We start from the raw sequence: 12,069 nt of genomic DNA, 5'->3' as shown, positions 1-12,069 counted from the left end.
CCTTTGCTTTCAATTCAGCCAAGAGAGGACGCAGAGCCTTACGGAGTTGGAGAGTTCTTCTGGCCAGGTCTGGGAGTACAATCACCTTGGAGCCCCGGAAAGAGATCTCGTTCAGGTCCCTCGCTCTGCGAAGGATAGTTTCTTTCTCCTTGTAGAAGTGGATTCGGCAGATGATGTCGCGGGAACGACTCGGGTCGGATGGTTTGGGCCCAAGGGTACGGTGAATGCGGTCAATTTCTAGTGGAGATGAGGACGGGTGGCCTGTTAGTTCTGAGAAGAACGCTTGAGCCCATTCTTCCAATTGAGAGGGTTCGACCGATTCACTCACTCCTCTTATTCTCAGATTGTTTCGGCGGTGCCGGTTCTCAATATCTTCTAAGTGAGTTAGAATGTCAGTAATATGAGCAGCGTGTTCTTGTAGAACTTGTGAGTGAGAATCTAGCTGTTCCAGAATTTTCTCCTGGACTGTTTCAGATTCTGCCACCCTGTGGCCAATATGTAGAATTTCTTGCTTTAAGCCAGCAATGTCCCTCTTATGTGATTCTTCCAGCCTCAATAAAAGCCCGTCCATTTCAAGCTTGGTGGGGATAGCTCTGATATGAGCTTTCCAGTCCCAGTCATCATCTGGTGCAGCACCCATGGGGGTAGGGGCGTCTCGAGAGGCTTGTGGGGAGCTAGATGGAGCTCTGCATGTGGAGGGAGGCCACGAGGTGGGGGAGCACATGGAGGAAGAGCCAGGGCCTATATCGGAGCCCCTGGAAGGTAAGGGGGGGAATGGCTCCGAAATAGCAGGTAACGGGGGCCCCCCTGATGATTTGGGGGGACTTACTGCTTTGGCCCGTTCCTGCTCTGCACCTGCGGCAGCCGCTGCGGGGGATGAGGTGGCCGGCACCATCTTGGACGCCATGCGGTCCGGCGTGTCTGGGCCCTCAGCGGAGCGGAGGAAGCGCTGTATACCTCCCGGAGGCTGCTCGGGGACTGCAGGGGCTTTTCTGGCTCTCCTCTTGCTGACCATGCCAGGAGGGGATGGATGTGGATGCCCGCGGGTGATGTTATAGCGCGGTCAGCCGGGAGCTCTGGAGATGTGCGTCCTACTCCTCCATCGGCTGGCCACGCCCCCCACGTGGCGTTTTTAGGCCGTTTTTAGTTAGTGCGTTTTCAGATCGCCACGCCACGTGTGTCTTCACCCTAAGACTGTGCACACGGAACATTCAAACAGGCCACGCCCCCTTTTCCAAAGGCCCCACCCCCTCAGTCAGACAAGTCTGAAAATGGCTAAAAACAGTTCTAAAAAACCTTGATAAATGTGGTGTACGGCTTTTCACACTGTTTTTTTTGCGCAGAACTGCCAGAATTGTGGTGCAAGTCCGTTAATAAATTCCCCTTAATGTTTCAGTGCAAACAAACAGAGTGACATGTTAACCCCTAGGGGACACAGCCTATTTTGGCCTTAAGGACGCGGCCCCATTCTTCAAATCTGACCTGTGTCACTATAAGTGGTTATAGTTTTGGAACGCTATGAGATATCCATGGGATTTTTAGATTGTTTTCTCGTGACACATTGTACTTCAAACTAGTTTAAAAATTTGGATGATATCTTTTGTCTTTAGTTATGAAAAAAAACAAAATTTGGAAAAAATTTGGAAAAATTCTTTATTTTCAACGTTCTAAATTCTCTACTTTTGATGCAGATAGTCATAGCACCCAAATAAATTCATAACTTACATTTCCCAAATGTCTGCTTTATGTTGGCATGGTTTTTTAAGATTCCACATATTTTACTAGAATGTTATGAGGCTCAGAATTTAGGTATCATTTTTCACATTTTTTGTAAAATCACCAAAACCTGTATTAGATGGACCTGCTCAACTTCTAATTGCCACTGAGAGGCCTAAATAATAGCGAGACTCGTAAATTACCCCATTGTGGAAACTACACACCTCAACGTATGAAAAACCACTTTTAAGAAGTTTGTTAACGCTTTACGTGTTTTATAGGGGTTAAAACAAAATGGAGGTGCAGTCTGCAAATTGTAATATTTTTTCACAATACACCCATTTTGGGTGGAAAATTAAACATTTACAATGGATTAAATAAAAAAAGGCTCCACAAAGTTTGATACCCAATTCCTCCCGAATGCACCGATACCCCAAATGTGGTGGTAACCTGTTGTATGGGCGCACGGCCGGGCATAGAAGGGAAGGAGGCGCCATCCACATCAGATTTTCTATGTCACATTGTACAGGCTATAATTTTTTTCTTTTTTTTAATGTGGACCTATAGGGGCTTATTTCTTTTGCCACATGAGATGCACTTTTCTGGTACGTAATTTAGGGGAATCTATAGGCTAATTGGTGAGATTTTATTAACTCTTTGTTGGTGGAGGAAATGAAAATCATCACTTTTCAGGAAGATTTTTATGGGTTTTTTTTTTTGCCCGTTTACCATACCATAAAAATAGTATATTATTTTTATTCTATGGGTCGCCACGATTACAAAAAGACCTCATTTATATAGATTTTTTTATTTTTTTCCCATTTTTACTGCATAAAAAGTAATTTGGCAAAAATGTTGTTAATTTTAGCATCACCGTCTTTCATATGCATAACTTTTTTATTTTTTGCCTCACAAATCTTATTTTTTGCGAGAAGGATTGTTCTTTTTAGTGGTCTTATTTTAGAGTGCATAACATTTTTTAAATCCCTTTTTAGCGCATTTTTATAGGGTATTAATTGAAAATGATCTTTTTTATGGAGCTTTTTTTTGTTTTGTTTTTTACGGGGTTCACTTTGCGGAACTAATAACGATTCTGTTTTATTATGCAGATTGTTACGGACGCAGGGATACCAAATATGTGGGGTTTTGTGTATTTTATTCAATTGTACTGAATAAAAACCAATTTGGAGAAAATCTTGTTCATTTTAGCATCACCATCTTTTCATATGCATAACTTTTTTATTTTTCGGCTGACAAATCTGGTTAGGGGCTTATTTTTTGCGAGAAGAGTTGTTCTTTTTAGTGGGCTTATTTTGGAGTGCATAACATTTTTTAAATTACTTTTTAGAGCATTTTTTGATAAGGTATTAATTAAAAATTATCTTTTTTCGGAACGTTTTTGCGTTTTTTTTCTACGGCGTTTACCGTGCGGGTCCAGTAACGATTCTGTTTTATTATACAGATTGTTACGGACGCGGCGATACCAAATATGCGGGGTTTTTTGTGTTTTTGTGTTTTTTATACTTTATTAAGTGTTTTTATGGGAAAGTGACATTTTAGGGGCTTATATTTTTATGTATTTATTTTTTATTTATTATAATGTGTAGTGTTAAGTGTTTTTGCATATTTTTACTTCTACATACTTGAACTTAAACTAGTGATGCTCTGATCACTGGTTTAAGTTCAATACACTGCTCTACAATACCATTTTATTGTAGAGCAGTGTAAACTGTCTGAGCAAGCTTGCGCATGCTCAGACAGTTTACAGCCAGACCCGGAAGGGGTCTGGCTGCCATGGAGACTGGGCAGCTCCGGGGCACATGCCAGTCCTCGGAGCTGCCCAGAAGTGGATCGGATCCCCCGGTAAGCGGCACGGGGGATCCGATCCACAGCGCAAACACCCTTACACGCCGCGGTCATGTTTGACCGCGGCGAGTAAGGGGTTAACACCCGCGATCGGAGCCGGCTCCGATCGCGGGTGTTAGCGCAGGCTGTCAGCTGTACTAGACAGCTGACAGCCGCTGCTTCTGGTACCAGCTCCGTTCGTGAGCCGGTGCCAGAAGCAGGACGTTATAGAACGTCCCCGTGCGCTAAGCATCTAGCGCCGGGGACGTACTATAACGTCCTGGTGCGCCTAGGGGTTAAAGGTACCGACTCAATATATAGTTTTTGGAAAAATATCAAATATCTTTATTTAAATTCATACTACAGACAAGTTAAAAACATTTAAAAGCACCAACATGTGCAAATTCATGTCCTATGTAATCAGTCAAATATGTGCAAAATGATGCAAGGATTACAATAGCAGCCACGTAGATATGTGCAAAGAATAAGCAGTGGTTGCTGTGAAACCCTCTCCCCTGTAATGCCCGCACGATGCAATCAATTTCCTAGTATAATATAAAGCATAAATAAATCCAATCAAAGCTCTATATGCTGTGAAATGGCTAAATAAATGAAAAGATATCACCGGGATGACAGGAGGGGGGGGGGCTGGCTCCCATTCACCTTAATGTGTCACAAGAAAACAATCTCAAAATCACCTGGATATTTTAAAGTGTTTGGAAGTAATTATCATGACACTGTCAGGTTCTAAAAATAAAGACTGGTCATTAACCCTTTAAGGACCTGGCCCTTTTTTGTTTTTTCATTTCTATTTTTCACTCCCCACAATTAAAAATCTATAACTTTTTTTTACACATAAAGAGCTGTGTGACGGCTTGTTTTCTGCTTAACAAACTGCACTTCATAGTGATGGTATTTATTCTTCCATGCCGTGTACTGGGAAGCAGGAGAAAATTCCAAATGCAGTGAAATTGGTGAAAAAACGCATTTGCGCCATTTTCTTGTGGGCTTTCTTTGGGTCGGTACGATTACGGGGATACCAAATTTGCATAGGTTTTATAATGTTTTCATACATTTACAAAAATGAAAACCTCCTGTGATCACTCCATAATCACTTTTTATAGAATTTTTTATATTTTTCAAAATGGCAAAAAAGCGACATTTTCAAATTGCTAGATTGATATTTTCTGTTATGGACTTATACGCAGTGAAAAAACATTATTATATTTTGCTAGATCGGGCATTTACAGATGCAGCAATAGCTAATGTGTTTATGATTTTTATATTTATTTTAATTTTTTTTTTCCTTTTTTTTAACTTTTACTATTTTTCAGACTCCCTAGGGTACTTTATTCCTAGGTTGTCTGATTGATTCTATCATATACTGCCATACTAAAGTATGGCAGTATATGGGGATTTTTTAATCCTCATTCATTCCAATGTGCAATTAGTACAATTGCCATGGCAAGCGGTCGCAGCTCCCCGATGGAGTCACAGGGAGCGACGATCTCCAAACAGATGGCGGCGCCCATGCAGCTCCATCTTTTTGAAGCCGCCGGCAGCTTTTACGGTGGCAAAGTGCGGGTTAGCACCCGCAATCCGTGCTGGCACTGATCGCGGGTGTTACCAGTAAGTCTTTGCTGCGATATGCAGCAAAGACTTACCTGCTATGGAAAGGGCTCAGCCAGTGAGCCCTCTCCATGCACCCACAGCCGACCCGTGACGTGCTATCACGTCACAGGTTGTGAAAGGGTTAAGCTGAAAACGAGCATTGGTCATAAGGGGTTAATATTCAAACAAGAAAAACACAAAAGTGATGGCTGTTTATACAACACAGCTGGAGTAGGTTGGCTGTTGGTATAAGGTTGCCCTCTATTGGAAGGTAATAGGAATTGCTCAGGGAGATCCAAGATTTGAATACTCAGATGTAGCAAGGATTTTTTAGTAGGAATTGTTAATCCCCACAGCTCATATGGTCTCAAATTATATTCATAGTCGACTGTAAAGAAACTACTCCTATTAATAGTTCTCTATTCTTTCCAAAGGGGGCTGTTTTTTGTTTTCTGCATTTTAACTGCTTGTGAAGCTTCCGCATGGAGGGTCTGTGGTAACACCCCCAAGAATCCTGCTCGCTTTTTAGCATAATTTTAACGCCTTAATGCCAAAGCCACTTTTTACCTTCCTGACACGGCCCAAATCTTCACTATAAGTGGTTGTAACTTCGGAATGCTTTAGCATATCCAAGTGATTTTGAAATTGTTTTCTTGTGACACTTTGTTCTTCATATATGTTGAAAAATTTTGGTGGTATGTTTTGCATTTATTTATGAGAAAATCAGATAATAACCAACATTCACCGAATGTCTACTTTATGTGGACTTGGTTTTTTATGCATCCTCTCATTTTTGTAGGAGGTTCTGGGGCTTTGAACTTTAGGTGCAATTTTTCTCATTTTCATAAAAAACGCTGGGGCTGCCATTGGAGTAGCGAACCCTCCGATTCACTTGTGATACCCCATACACACTGCAGCTGTCGGCTATACTATACAGTAATAGTACTGCAAAATGTGGGAACGCATCTCCCGCCATGCAGTACTATTTCGGGAAGGGGTTAATAGTTGAATTTAGAAGGAATATTTATCAATAAATTAGAATATCAGCAAAAAGGTTTGTTTTCTATTATTTCATTCAAAAACTATAAAGTCATATGAAAAAGAGAAAACTTTTTCAAGTGTTTATTTATTCTAATGTTGATGATTTTGGCTTACAGTGAAGGAAAACTCAAAAGTTATCTCAGAAAATTACAATATTATGTATTATTTACCCACTGTAAAAAAATGTTTGTACACAGAAATGTTGGGTGAAAAGTCTGTACAGTAAATGCTCTTAATACTTGGTTGAATCCTGGCATGAATGAGGGATCAGCTTATGGCGCTGCAGATGTGTTATGGCAGAACAGGTTGTGTGATAGCAGCCTCCAGCTTGTCTGCATTGTTGGGTCTGGTGTCTCTCTTCTTCCTCATGACAAGACCCTATGTAACCTCTATGGGGTTAAGGTCAGGCGAGTTTTTTGGACAATCAAGCACAGTGATACTGTGGCTATTAAACCAGGTGTTGGTACTTTATGCAGTGTGGACATGTCCCAAGTCCTGCTGGAAAATGAAAATTGTGCCTCTGCACTCTTCCTTCAGACTGTGCGACCCCTATTTTCAAATGAAGTGAAAATTTTACCTTCAGGTAATAAACAACACCCTGGACGACAGAGCAACAGACCAGTTCTTTATCTCCTTGGCACGGGTAAGAAGCTTTTGTCTATAGGTCAGGAGTGGATGACACATGGAATGCGACCCATGTCCTGGATACGTCTGTGTGTGGTAGTTCTTGAAGACTCCAGCAGCAGTCCACTCCTGAATGGCTTTTTCTTAACAGTCCTATTAAGGCTGCAGTTATTCCATTTGCTTGTGCACTAACTTTCCATTAGTATGCTTTGGTACAGCACTCTGTGTACAGCCAGCTCCTTTAGCAATGACCTTTTGTGGTTTAGTCTCCTTGTGGGGCCGCGGTCACATGTGCCACTAGCGTTTCTTTGCCGCTAGCGCATGGGGGGGCATGCCTCAGCCCGATCGTATATGTGTTCCAGGGAAACGCATTCGATCGGTAACCAGACCCCAAAGTTTTGTATTGTTTAAATGCCAGACACCGGGAGCTGGTGAACAATGCGATCTGGCTGAGGCCCGTCCCCCATGCACTAGCGTGCTGTTATGACCTGAGCGAGGAAGCGACACATGTAGGATATCGGGTGCACGATCTTAATGAATCGCGACAGAATGCATTATCATCGGACAATGCATTTTCTATGAACTCCAGCAGATGGGTAAGTAAATGTGCCCCATTGTATGACTTCGTTTTTTGTGCAATACCATAAAAATGTTTGCAGTTTTTTTGTGACACATAGGGGCACATTTACTTACCCGGTCCTGTCGCAATCCCTGAGGTGTGTTGTCCAACGAGGATGAAGTCCGCCTTGATTCGCTAAGATCGTGCGCCCGATATCCTGCATGTGTATCTTCCCTGCCGAGGTCCGCCGGAGTTCACCTTCTTCTTCCCGGTGTATGTGGGTGCATGTCTTGCAACACAATTTGAATTTTAAATCCCGCGCTTAGTCCGAATCAGTCGGGTTGTTTGATGACCACGCTTATGATTTGTGTCGCACGAAAGACGTCGGGAAACCCGGCGGAAATGCGGTGTGCGGACCCTTAGTAAATTTGCCCCATAGTGACCTTTTTTCAGCACTCACCCCTCCTCCTCTCCAGCACGCTGCCGTGTGCTCACTTAAGCTAATGTTCGGGTGTGCACACGGCAGTGTTTGGTAGCCTAAAACCGCTGAAAATGACTTGGAGGTATTGGTAGCCAGGAAACTTAATTTTATTGACCGCAGCCAGGCAGCTTCTAGTAATGAAATAATTGTGAATTCTTGTGCACTGAAGAATTTGTAATTATTATCGCAACTACACTAATCCATGCCATGTGGGCGTGAAGGGGGTGAAGAGGGGCGCTGCTGCCAGTGGATTGGGTGGGCACAGGGCGGTTCTGCCCAGTGCCTGTGTTCTTTTTAAAATCCTGTGACTTTCATATGCAGGTTTTTATGCAAAACTATCTCAGGTCGGATCTGGCGTAGTTTATCCGTCTTATCCTGAGGCGAATCTCTGCTGTAGACATTTTATTAATGAGTTGTTGGACATTAGAGTAGTGGCTGCATTTCCTACCCTATGGATTATATTCAAGTCAATAACTTTTCCCAGTTTTTTTGTGGTAAAATAAGGACCTTTGGCTTATACACGAGTGCAACACCCCTGCCAATGCATAGGTGAGGTGGTAGTTGCGAAAAGTGCCCTCTCCCTGTTAGGAACTGTTAGGGAGACTGGTCATCTCTCTAGGACAGTGGTGGCGAACCTATGGCACTGGTGCCAGAGATGGCACTCGGAGGCCTCTCTGTGGGCACACGGGCTGTCTCCCAGACACAGAGTTTGCCAGACATGGCATCTTCCTACAGGCAGTCCAAGTAGTGCCCTGCTTTTTTAAAGTGACCTATCCTGTGCTGCTTGGTCCTGTTCGAAGAGTTAAAAGGTGTGGACGGGTGGATTGGAGTTTGTTTCTGCCTAAATTGCTGTGTTGGCACTTTGGGAAAAGCTAGTGTTTTTTGGGACTCATTTTGGGCACTCGATCTCTAAAAGGTTCGCCATCACTGCTCTAGGAGATCTCCAAATTTGGAGAACTTACTAATTGCAGCTTGAAGCCACTGCCTGGTAAGGCAAGAGTTAACATGCAAAATGTTATTAACCAATAATATTCTTTGTACCATTGTAAAGCAAGCTGGAAGCTGGTTGGAGGTTGCTGTCAGCTGACCAGGGGAGTATAAAAACCACTGGTGGGCGGGAGCACAAAGTCAGGCAGTTCAGTCTTTAAGCACATGTCAGAAGCAGGTCCAGAGTGCAGCTCCTGCAGACTGGCCATCCAGATACACTGCAAGGAAGAAGTGGTGCCTTAGGCCACTGCCTGATACCTTGGGCAAGTCAGGAGACTAAGCCACAGAGCAGAGGTCCACCATCTGGGCTTGTCTCCATCTTTTCCAACCCAGACTGAAGTTACTACCAGGCTGCGAGTCACCCTTCCTGCAGACCACCTATTTCCTCCAGCTGCTGCTAATGTTTGGCCGTTGCCTGCTGTTTGAAGTTCAATAAAGAACTGTAAGTTGATTTGCACAAATCATCCGTGGATCAGGCTGTTCCCATATAAACCTCATGGGTTGCCCCAGGCAGAGGCAGCATCTACATCTCCTACCTGGTCTGGAAGATCTTGTCCAGACGGCGGTCAGGGTGGATAGTTTCTAAATAACTGGGTTATAAGCATGGGCGTCGCTAGGTAGAAACATCCGGGGCTCGTGCCCCAGATCTTTTGGCCGGAGCCCCAGATCTCGCTGGGTAGAAACATCCAGGGCTCGTGCCCCAGATCTTTTGGCCGGAGCCCCGGATCTCCCTGGGTTAGCAAGACATTTGTCCCCCTGCCCGGGCATCTTCCCCTCTCTCATCATGATCAGTGTCCTCAAGACATAGATCGTGATGAGAAACTACACAGTGCACACTGCTTTCTCTGCAGGACCTGTGATGATGTCACGATCACATGACCTGTTGGGGGAAGCAAAGCACAGAGCTGCACGAGTGAGGTGAGAGGGAGAACATAGGGGGATCTGTATGGGGCACATTACTGGGGACATTACAGGGGTGCTGTGTGTGGGGATATTACAGGGATGCTGTGTGTGGGGATATTACAGGGGTGCTGTGTGTGGTGACATTACAGGGGGGCTGTTTGGGGGACATTACTGAGGGAGATTACAGGGGGCTGTGTGTGGGGACATTACAGGGGACATTACAGGGGTGCTATGTGTGGGGACATTAGAGGGGTGCTGCGTGTGGGCACGTTACAGGGGACATTACAGGGGCCTGAGTGTGGGGACATTACAGGGGGATGTGTGTGGGGACATTACAGGGGGGTTGTGTGTGGGGACATTACAGGGCGGCTGCGTGTGGGGACATTACAGGGGGGTGTGTGTGGGCACATTACAGGGGACATTACTGGGGACTGTGTAGGGGACATTATTGGGGGATGTGGGGTGGACATTACTGGGGGCTGTGTAGGGGACATTATTGGGGGGTGTGGGGTGGACATTACTGGGTGGCTGTGGGTACATTTCTTGGGGTGTGTTCACATGTGGCAGTAGGAAGGAGTTTCCAGTGAAACAAATGTGATCAATCTGTATTTGTTTAAATGCAAACGTGTGAGCACAGCCTTACAGTATTTTGGAAGTGATACCACACGAGGCATTTTGAACACGTTTTTGGCCCGTTTTTTAAGCAGTCTGTCAAAAAATGCATGCGTTTTGATCAGTTTGAATTAACATAATTGGTCAAACCTGTCAAAAACGCACGCGGTGGATGAATGGGACGTGAGGATATCCCTTTTTTGGGCTAATCCTCACATCTCGGCTATCTTTTGGAAAACTTTAATACGCCGATATGTAAATTTTTTTAAGCGGCTATTGGGGCGTGGAATAGCCGGACATGAGGCTACAAGCCGCGGCTACTCCAGTAGCCTCTTTTCTCCCCCTACCACTGCATCTTCGGCGCGCAGCTTCTCGTAGCTGCGTGCCCTCATCTGAATACCCGGCATCTGCGCATGTGCAGTAGCTCCGGCCTCTGAGCTGCACAGAACGCCGGGTATTCGGACAAGGGTACGCAACTACGAGGAGCTGCGCGCCGAAGTTGCAGTGGTAGGTGGAGAAAAGAGGCTACTGGAGTAGCCGCGACTTGTAGCTTCATGTCTGACTACTCCACGCCGCTTAAAAAAAAGGGCTATCCTTACGTCCCATTCATCCACCTACCACCCGATCTACCTTTATAGGTAGAATCGTGGTGGTAGGTTCCCTTTACAAACGGGCAAAAAACGGGTTCAAAACGCCATGTGTGTCCCCGGCCTAATAGTGAAGTGGACATGTCACCTGCAGTCACTGGATGTAAGTCGGGATTTCTCCTGTGATTTCTATAGTTGTATATACCCTCAGTAACATTGTCATTGGCACAACCACTTCTGATGGGCTATGTACAAGATGGGGCATTACTAAAAGTGCGATACACATGCGCTGGGCCCATGCCCCGGATCTTTTACCACCCCAGCAACGCCCCTGGTTATAAGAACATGTGTGAAGTTAATCATTAAATTACTTTTACGAACAATAGAAGATTAAAGGGGTATTCCAGAAATATGAACAGGTGATACAAAACCCCCTAATGCTATAAATAAATGAATATTACAAAACTCAATGTCATTGGTCGCAAAATTGAGCTTAAATAGTTTGATTTTATGATTTACAAAATGTTATGGGCTTTCTGAAGTAGGTGGAGTTATCACTGAGATGACCACCACTGGAAACTACAACTCCCATGATCCTTTACTTCTCAGTAACTCATCCTCCCTCTTATGCTCTGCTCCCAGTGATGATGTAACAGACTGTCTTGCTCTGTTACCATAGTAATGATGTGTAACTGCCATCATCACAACACTTTCCATGCTGGATGCGCTGCAACCAACCGACTACAGCCGACTGGGCATGTGCAGGACATGTGATGTGGACATGTGACCAGAGGCCATCTTCTGTCCTGTGTCTGTTCCATGCGAAGGAAATTAATGGAGTGACTAAAGGGCCAGTAGCATTTTAATTCTTCATTACTGTCTATGTTACTAGCATTTTTCTCCTGAGGGGAGCAAAATTCTAAATAACAACTAATTACACATTAGTTTATATTTTAAGGACCCATTTGTATATGAATTATGCTTATTCCTGGAATACCCCTTTATAGAGTAGTACTTAAAGGGACACAACCCAAAAGAGAGCCGAAGAAAACATCAATAGATAAATAAAATAAACAATGTATTTTATTAAAGTGACAATGCAC

The sequence above is a fragment of the Engystomops pustulosus genome, chromosome 2 (genome assembly GCF_040894005.1).
Source record: "Engystomops pustulosus chromosome 2, aEngPut4.maternal, whole genome shotgun sequence".
NCBI classification, from domain to species: domain Eukaryota; kingdom Metazoa; phylum Chordata; class Amphibia; order Anura; family Leptodactylidae; genus Engystomops; species Engystomops pustulosus.
This window is presented reverse-complemented; position numbering follows the sequence as displayed.